Source organism: Mauremys mutica, chromosome 5 (assembly GCF_020497125.1).
Source record: "Mauremys mutica isolate MM-2020 ecotype Southern chromosome 5, ASM2049712v1, whole genome shotgun sequence".
NCBI lineage: Eukaryota > Metazoa > Chordata > Testudines > Geoemydidae > Mauremys > Mauremys mutica.
The window spans coordinates 63,770,791-63,781,319 of record NC_059076.1 but is presented as its reverse complement, the minus strand read 5'-3'; positions in this window follow the sequence as shown (position 1 = coordinate 63,781,319).

Genomic DNA, 10,529 nt, shown 5'->3' with positions numbered 1-10,529 from the left:
TGTGGTTTGCTCCAAAGGAGAGGGATGATGGACGCCAACCCACAGTTATTTCCTGGTAGTGCCCTAATGTCCTTGTACCACTGTCATACCATTGTCTGTATTTATTGATTTTACAAGCCTGAAATACTGTGTCACCCTTGTTAAAATCCAAACCTGTTCCAGAAAGCTTAGATAATCCAGCTAGGATGCACAGACTACGTCAACCTTATCTTTACTACAAAAAAAAGATTGTCTTCACACTGAGGTACCCCGTCTTCATAAGCCATAATAGAGACCACTTGGAGAATGTTAAGAGGCTAAGACAAGCTTCTCTATGAGTAACCATCAGCCAGAGAAGTTTGTTTCTTTCCTACTAATATGAAATGCTCATTTTAAGAGTATCTTCCTTTTATACAGCAGAAAGAATAATCAACCATATACAAAATAGGAGAAATCCATTATGGCTGAGGCCTTGATATTGAAAGCATCTATCAGGACTTCTTCCAAATATCATGTGGTATGTAAAGCATTAAACATGTTTTTCTCTGTCTCCTAATATTCATGGCAACTAACTGTAAAAAATATAAACATCAGGCCAAATTCACTGCTGGCATAAGTGGATGCATTTGACATTAGTGGATTTCACCATTTATGTTATCTATCATCTATAAAAATGCATTATTCTACTCTCTGTGTTCTTGGGGAGCCAGGGCGCAGTATCCAGCTTGTCTGACTCATGAAAGACATCCACCCATCCCCCAGTCTCTGCTTGAACCAAACCAATCCAGAAAAAAACTTTCAGAGAGCAGTAAAGGGCAGTTGGAGACACACCCAGACCCCTCCTGACAAGGGTGACAAGAACAAAGGCAACTCCCCATACCTCATCTGCATCAAAGATGGGACAGGAAGGCATCTCCATTAGCATACAGAATGGAGAACAGAGAACTGCACAGAACTCTGGGACCAGAAAAGCAGGGAAGCAGTGCATCATGGGAATCTCTGCTCCAGATGTTAATGAACCTACGCCTGCACACACCCAGCTCAGCAGTTATCAGACCAATTTTAGTAATGATTCCTTGATTGAAAGCCAGAATACTGAGGCAGCCTAATTGCATTGTGATCTCCCTGCAAGAATCACCCATAGCTAGGAGTAATCAGCTCCTATTGTCTAGCCTAAAGAAAACCCTTGAATCATCAATTTAACCATAAACAAATCTAGTGTTCCCCCTTGAACCACTGTATTTTCCCTACAAAACCCCCTACTCACACTCCAGTATGTGTTCTGATGCTTGGATCCAAACTATGCATCAGTTCCACTGGGATTTCATCTTCTCCAGACTGATTGCTGAGGGCTCTGCCTGTCTCCAGCACTCAGGACCCTGAGCTACCACCATCACCTGGGAACCCCGACCAGTTCAAGCTTCCTGGAGTGGTGAGATCCTTCTCTTTCTTTCTTTCTCTCTCTCTCTTTTCTTTTCTACTTCAGGTATTAACCTTTAATAATGTAACTGTTAGGGTGGTTTAGGCTCTCCTTGTGAAGTTATCACTATTATTCAATAAATAACTTTTATGGTTAAGCTGGTTGCTTCTCTCTCAATCTGAACTTTACTCTTTGGTGTTTTTAGCTTCCCCCTTTACTCTGCAGCAATGCTTCTCTTACCTAAGCTAAAGATCCCTGTAGCGCCCAAAAATACTATGGGGTTTGCTCATCAAGTGGGTTACTACCAGTACAATTGTGATGTGAAAGTGGGGATAGGGACGTACTAAACCTGTGACATACGAGGGTGGCAGCTTGGAAGTGCTGCTCGACCCAGCCTGCTCAGGCTTACTCTATTCTAGTGCGGTACCTTTGGCACATAAAGATCAAATATAGCTATAACTTTTTTTGTAACGTGTAAGGATACTAGTTACAGTACTGGTTAAAGCTATTTCGTTTCTGAAGACATTGGGCACCTGTTTCCTATTTCTGATTATAGAACTGACAGAACATTTTGTTTATTCTCTGGGGGTTAATAAACCCACATTCCTGCATATAGCTACCAACTTTATTGAATCTACCAAAACAGACAAGAGGGGAGTCCCCTCGAGCCTGAGAGGTTGATGGGAAGAACCGATACTGAGGAGGATGGACAACTGGAAAAGGGAAGGAGATAGAAGAGGAAATGGGAATGAAGGGAACAAGAAGATAATTTAAGACTCTTCTCTTCCATGCTCCCCTTCAAGCAAAACCCTGTTCTGGTTAGTTTTTCAGATTTCTTGATCTTGGGCATAAGATGTTTTAGATACTTGTAACAAAAACCAAAACTAACAAACATGCAGCACGTCAGATTTCATTTGCTTAAGTCATGCTGAAGGACACACGTTTCAGAACACAGTGGGCCTGATTCTCGTTTACACCACCCTGGCCACGTAAAGGGACCTCAGTGTAAATGAGAAAAAAAGCCCAGGATGCCATTCAGACTATACTGCATAGTAAAGGAGGTTCCTTTGTATTATGTATTCCCAGGGCTGCATTTAACCAACAAGAATTATTAATACTGATACTTTACACATTTAGCAACTTTCATTTAAGGTCCTGTAAGTTCTTTTACAAACAATTATTTGGGCCTTGACACCCTTGTGAGGAAAATATTACTCACTCTGCATTATATTTGCTTGATGTGAATCATTAAAGTATGTTCAGGGTGAAAAGAAATATTTAACAGCCCAAATCAATACCCTTAAAAAAATACAGAAGAATACATTTCAAATTATTTCCTTCTATACTTACCTGCCAAAAACCTGAGTGCAATGTTTAATGTTCTCCTGCAAACAGTGAGGTCACCTAAAAAAGTCAAAGCAATGCACTTCCCCCTCTATTGTGAGTGGTAGTGAGGTGTTAAACTGGTACAAGAGAAACAAAGAACCTCGAATTCAAGTCTTGGCAGCAAGAAAATCTTAATGCTTCATTTGAAAAACAGTAGTGAAGGGCAAAGGCAGACATGGGCTCACCCTCCCAGGCAATCCCTCTGCTGTATTGTCTTGCTGGTTAGGACCTCAACAGTCATTTTCATATTATTATTTGTATTATTATAACACCTAGGAGATATATATGTTCTGCTCAAAAGTTGTGTTTGAGATCAGGGATATTCTGAGCCATAGATGAAGTAGAAGGCGTGCTTGGGCTGGCTGTGAAATCACCAGCCATGCAGCAGGGATTCAAGGCAAGCCAATCTTGTGGTAGTGGCTTGTCTCAACCCGGTCACAAGGCCCATCATTTGAGGGTGCTAATTGTTATGATAGCCAGGTTAGGGAAAGAGTTGCCTTAACAAGGACTGGAGTCTAGTAGCAGTGGAGATCTGGTGGAGAAGCTCCAGAGGCAGTAGGAAGCAGGGGGCAGAGAGTGAAGAAGAACCCACAGAACTTGAGTGGTGGGGGGCTGTGCTGGCTAGTACATTAATAGCAGTGAGGGAAAGTCACAAAGGAGGCAATTCTGAAGTCATGAAGACAGGGAGAGCCCTGGCTAATTATTAGCAAAGGGTCTTCTGAAAGGGCTAGGCCTCGAGGCTACAGAGCACCTTAACTGGCTGGGTATGGCGGCATGGGGACTGGAAAAGAGTCATTTGCTTCTCCGTTCAGTTGAAACCCCTTTAAAAAGGGCTGTATGCATGATTTAAGGGTTGTTAGAAGATCCATGCTCTGTAAGGAGCAGTGACCCAGTATACCAGAGAGGGGCACTCGCTGCAATCTGAACTGGTGAGAGACCACTAGCCATTTACTATAGAGAACGACTCATCCAGCCCTGCCAAGAGGCAGCCTACAACCTCAAAAGTTGTTTAAACAGCAATGTGTTGAAAAAATGGATTGTGGCCCCAAACAGCGGTGACAGACACAGGAGTAACTAATCACACTGCACGAGAGATAGGGCACTGATGAGGTCATTCTTCAACTCACACACAATTGATTTCTCCCAAAGCCTCTATGTGCAGTAGTGAGCCAAGCTTAATGAAGAGTAATTCACCCTGTATGCAAATAAAAAGTTGGTAGGAGGAATATTGCAAGAATCCCTCATCTCTGATTTGAGCAGTACTGAAAAGAAGCATTTAGCCTAACTGACCATATCATACCATCTACTTGAGAAGACTGTTTGGAAGGAGATGCCACTTTTCTTCATCAGACTTTACTTTTATTTCACTCCCAAAAGGTTCCCTTGCCAATTTCAATATCTGGTTGGACTAGTTCTATTCTTTGGCATTTCCTTCTCTACTCTGAAAAACACCTTTCCTTAACAAGCCAACCAAATGATGTGACGCCATTTATTTCAGTAAATAATGGCCAGACATCATAACAGACCCATGGATAATGTCAATTGTGAAGTGCTTCACCACTGCAGCCTGAACTGTGACATTCAGGGGAAAGTGAATGAAGTATTTCAATTGTTTGGGTATGGTGGGAGGAAGAGAAATCTAGCGAATGTCTATCACCCTGCACAAAGGAGTTTCTGGAAGTCAGACAAGTACAACGAGAAAGCTTCCTGTACAGCTGTGCTCACACAGAAGTGAGAAACCAACCACTTCCGTTCAAAAACTCTAAACTCAATAAAAATAAAATAAAATGGAAAAAAAACAGAAATCCAAATTTTGCCACTACTGGTTTGAGAAGCGAGGTCTTGCACCTAGTTATTTAAAATGTGGGTTCCAGAAAATGTGGGTACAACCACAGGGGGTGGGGCAATATCTTCTGGAGGTCTGAAATGGCAGCATAAAAGAAAAGAAGGCTGCTGGAATTAGGGCTTGTTCTGCAATGGGGTTGCACCAGTTTAACTAAAGATGTGAGGTTAAATCAGTGCAAACCCCAATATGGGCATTCTTATTTTGGTTGAAGAGTGGCTGTTTGCAATGTAGCTTAAGTCAATTAGGAATATGTTCATGCTAGACCAAAATAAGCCACTTTTTGTGCTGATTTTTGTATATATATATATACAAAAATATTATACAAAAATTAAAAAATTATATATAAATAAATAAAATGTTTCCTTTTTTTATTATAATAAAAGGAACAAATTCTAGAAGCCAAAGTATGGAGCACATATAAAAATACCCTACACCAAAAACAAGAAAAGACCACACTATTTACACAACGTCTGGATTTCCATGTATTAACTGCAATATTTCCAGCACACAAATTTTTATGGCACATAGCAAAACAACAACAGAAGAACAGCAGAGAGTTCAAGGCAAAGAGCAAGATGGCAATAAGTAAGGAGCCAAGAGTGGTCACAATAAAATTCAAAAGGGTGGTGGTTTTTTAAGATGCAGAAAAAAATGAATTAAGACCGATGCCGAAGGGGAGTCAGTTCTACAGCCTAAGTCCCACCGCAGCAAAAGGGTAATTTCGGTCAACCAGGATGGTGGAGAACTTTTAAAGAGAACTACACTACAGTGATCAGGGAGTTGGAAGAGCAGTGCTAGTCAGGCTGTCACAGCAGAAGAGTCTCTGCACCATCTACTACGCTGTGGAGCAGACACACAAAATCTCCAAAGTTGCATCATACTGCTGCTTTACAGCAATGTGATAATGAATCCTCCTCTCCCTCCTGACTTCTCAATAAAGGGGGAAAGTAGAGAGACTCACAACAGTGCTGTTCAGTGATCACTCAGTGCTTGCAAGAACCCTGCTTTATTCTCTGTCCTTTTCTAACTGGCTGGGTGCAACAAGAGCTTCCCCCAAGCCCCCCCGACTCTTTGTCTGGGTAATTCAGCACTTACAGGCCCATTCCCACTACCACTTTGTCCCTGCCAAACAAAACTGAGTAACAGAAAAGTTAAAAAACCCAGTATTAATACAACACACAATTAACAACAATGTTCAATCAGTCTTCGACGTGCCTGCACTGTTGCTTGGACCTGTGGGCTCCCCTAGAGCAGCAGCACTCCTGCTTTCTGGAGGCAGTAAATCCACTTGTTCTTAACTTGTTTTTGGTGCCTGTCTGAGACGCTCCTGCACAAAACGCAGACTCCGTGCCCCTTATCTCCCTCCCTTCTGGGATTATTCCTCTCTAGTTCATGTCCACCTGGGGTGACAGATGGCAACCTCTTGTGACACCACTTCCGTTTTAAACCACTGTTTCCCATCAGAGAGATGCGCTGTGTCATGTTCATGAAGTGGTGGCAGCTCCCAGGACCCCAAATCACACTGAGTTTTTGTTTTCCTTTATCTGTCCATTTACTGTCTGCAAGTCCCCAGTGGCTCTGATCCCAGTTTCCAACAGGGCAGACATTCTTGTTTTCTGTTTTCTTTTAAACAAAGGGTCAGGGGCAGGGGCAGAGACCAGCACTGAATGCTTTTCTTCCTCAGTTCTCATTTCTTGTTTTGGATTCTGTCATGCCCACATCCACCTCCAATAAGCTTCACTCTGAATTGGAGGATTTCCTTTTCTTGGCAAATTCTTATTGCTTTGTCAAGGATTAATTCGGCACTCCCCGTCATCTATCGCTGAAGTTTTTGTTTCAAATCTCAATCATACTCTGGTCTCTTATCAGGAACTCAGACACCCAAAATTTCAAGACTGGCTCTTCAGTCTTAGATCAGTCACAAACTCTTCTTTGGTTTCATCTTCTTTTTGTACTATTTATAAACATCTCTCTCAGAAGTTTCATTTTTATGTGGAGTGCAGTACTCCTCAAATGTCTGTACTAGTTTCATGGTTGGCCTCCTCAGCCTGAGTTAACTGAAATCTATTATACACTTTGAGTGCATCGGAAGCAGCTATTGCAAGCACCGTATGCACTGAGCAATCACCCCCACACAGTACCAGGAGCAGAGCTGAAGCTCTCTGGAAAGGTAAAAGACAATTCAAGAAGGTTTAAACAGCACTTCACTCTGTATGTGCAGAGGTAAGTGCCAGCTGTCTTCCTTTTTGCTGGGCTAAAAGTTATAAGGCGGATGATATTACCACTACCCTTCTCCTCTTCTAGACAGTTAGTGCCAAGTTCTCAACGTGAGCGGAGTGTTGGCCAGTGGCACTGACTGGGCAGCAGCTTTCACAGTCATCACTCTTGAGGATGGAAACAAAAAGTCCAAACATTGGAGACAAGCTTCTGGCACTTGAGAGGTAGGGCTGCAGGACAAGAAAAAAGCATCAGGGCAAAGTGCAAGATAATGCTTGGGAGAAACAGAATGTGAAAACACATACGCTACATCAGAGGAAGAAGACTGAGAGAAGCCCAGTGTTCATATAGCTGGCAAATTAGACGGAAGTTTACAAATGACATGATTTAAAAAAAAATGCAGTTTCGGGTTGCAAATGCAAAGGCATTTCACTAATCAGGGCAGTATTAGTCTTTTTCTATATGGCTCTGATGGGACCACAACTGGAGTACTATATTCAATTCTGATCAGGCTTACCAGCCTAAATACAGACAAATGGAAATAATTTAAAGAAGAGTAACACAAAACATCAGGGGGATGAAGGACTGATTTAAGATGCAAGACAGAAAGAGCTAAAGATGTATAAGCTTGGCTAAAAGATGACGACTGGAGGGACATGGCAACGTGCTGTAGCACTATTGGAAGGCTGAAATCGCTAAGGACGGAGAGGAATTATTTAGAGTGGAACACAGTGCTGTAACGAGGAGTAATGCAGTGCAAGCAAAAAGAAATGTTAGGATGAGTATCACGAAAAACCTCCTGACAGTGAGATGTAGCGTGTGGAACAGTCTGCCAATGGAGGTCATAGAAGCCTTCGGACTTTTAAAACTGGCTAAAAGATATTGCATGGGAACTCCTGTTCTGTCAGGAAAATAGACTGAATTATCTAATAGGTTTTTCTAGTCTCAAACTTCTCTGATTCCAGAATACAATCAAATGAAATATAGAATTAATGTGCCCCTCTGCCCCCTGCAAATTTCGATCACTTCTTCCATCCAGTGCCCTACTGAATCCACTATGAATGTGTGCTGTTCAAATAATCTCTTGCTTTTACTGATGAGATTTCTCTACAATAAACTCTCTTCTCCTATTGCAAACAGAAAAAATACATTTTCAAAGTGCAGGAGGTGATGACTGTGTTTAAAGACAGCACTACAATACTTTGCACGGTGGGACTGAAATACCCACAACACGCATCTCTCATCCAAGTGCAATAACCTCATATGCGTGTTCACGATAACTGGTGAACTGTGCAGACTATTCTTTGCAATTTAGTTGGTATGTGGGCACTTTCTTGTTGTTTCTATGCAGTTTTAAATACAATTTGGTATTAGCTTCATAGTGGTATGTGAAAAGCCTATTCCTACTGTCATGATTTCCTGATACGAGGCAAGAAATTACAGATAATATTGCTCAAGGGAAATGAGATTTCCTTATAATTAATTTGGACTTCTGACTCTTTCTTCTAACTGAAGTATAAAATCACTTGGGTATGAAGAACCATTGGTAGGTCACCTACTCCATCCCCCATTGCAATAGGAGTGATTTAATTGGCCATGACGAAGACTAGTTGAGCCTTGAATGTCTTCTGGGGGTGGGGGTGGGTAAAGATTCCTCAGTCTTTTTAGCAGCTTGTGCCGTTACTAAACCGTTGTTACATTTGTAGTTATTTGTAATATTTGGCCTAATATTACCAACTTCCCACAAGAACTACTACTTTTTCAGCTCTAGTTTGACTAATGAGTCAGTAACTGCGTCATTTTTTAATAACATTCTTTTATGTATTTGTAGTTTTATATGACCTCTCAATTGTTGTCTTTAGCCAAAATATGGCCAGTTCTTGGTATCCTTTTCTTGGAGACTTGTTTTCAAACACTGCAATTTTTGCTGCTGCCTCCTGAACCTTCTCTAATGGATTTGTTTTTTAAAATGTGCAGTGAGGTGCAGAATACATAACTCCAACTAGAACCTAAATAGGGCTGAGCAGAGAGACCAAATCATCAGTGAGGTTTCTAGCTTCAATTCAATGTGAGTGCAAGAAGGCCATTTACCTATAGCAGGGAGCAAAACCCTGTACTAACTGAGCAAAAATTGCATTATAATACACGTTATAGGGATATCCAAAGAGAGAAAATCAGGCCTCCCCAATCCCATGAACATCATTAAGTTAATAGAACTGGTTGGGTATAGCAAGAGAGTGTGGCTAGGCTTTTGCTAGATTTCTCTGCTGACTGCATTTCTTGTGGTTCACCAAGGAACAAACAGTGTTATCTGGGAGATCAGGGACTTCACTGCATTAGAACCTATCAAACCAAATGATCACTGGTATTCTTCACACATCTTGTGTACGTATCACAATATGTATCTTTCAAAATCTCCAGCCTTAACATGCTGTCACAGGCTACAAAGACACAGAAAGGAATGTTAATGGTGACATCTACTTCTATAGGCTTAGCATTCAATTCTGGTATACTAGCAGAATTGAATTTAGAGAGTCCTATAAGCTATTACTTCTATGCCCACAGTCAGTGGGACAGTCCAGCAAAACACACCAGAAAGAATAGCACAGCATGTGAGGGCTGGTTACCAGTATAATAAAACCATTAAACACAAAACGTGGGATTTTCAAAAGTGCTCATTATTAGCCTAGCTTTTGTCCCATTGAAATCAATGTGAGTTTTACCACGGACTTCGGAGAAAAACATTTTAAAACAAAAAAGGTGTGCTGTAGATATCTCCTTAGATTTAGCAGAGCTTAATCAACTCCTGCCCACTTTGTGACATATCAAGGGGACAGGGAGAACTGTGTGTTGTCCATGCCTGAGGAGATGACTCTTTAGGGATGGGTTGCTGACACAGCTTGCATGAAGGATAGAATCAACAAGGGGCTGGTTCCTTTCTTGGCAATCTTTTCAACTATAAAGATTCAGCCTTCATAAAACAAACTGAAGTGTCGCTGTTCTGTTAATCCTGCTTTGCAGAAAAGCATAAACTCACCCCTCAATGAAAATTGTGCCCCAATTTAAATGTTAGTGTTTTTAAACAAAGGAAATTAAATGCACCAAAGAATGCTCATATAACATGAAAGTAAAAATCACACCAAAAATGCTACCGCAATATGAAGGTTAACACACAAAATATCAGGAGGTACAAAAAAGAAAAGCTTCTCAAAGAAACACTGACTCACACATTTTGCACAAATACAGTATTATCAAATGACTAGTTAGGATTTTAAGGCCTGATATACAGCCAGGCCACAGCCCAACCTCTTAATTTTTGTGGGTGCAATTTTTGCATCCACAAATAACTCTGCCTGTAGAAGCAGAACTTGGACATCTAAATATCTGCAACAGTAAATGCAAACAGTTAGATGGCCAAATGTTACCATCTGCCGTGGCTGCAATTATTTATAAGTGCAATTCTGTGCCTGGAAATTTAGAGGCCATTGCTGAAAATCAGGCCCTACATGTAAACTTTATATGAAATGTGTGCAATGAGGGTGAATATATTACTGTGAGAATCTGAATTTTTTCCATCTTTTGAAAATTGTGTTTTAAATGTTTAACCTTCACATGATGTTAACATAATGTTTTGTATATAATATTTATTAATTCTTAAAAAGTACTTAATACACAGATTTC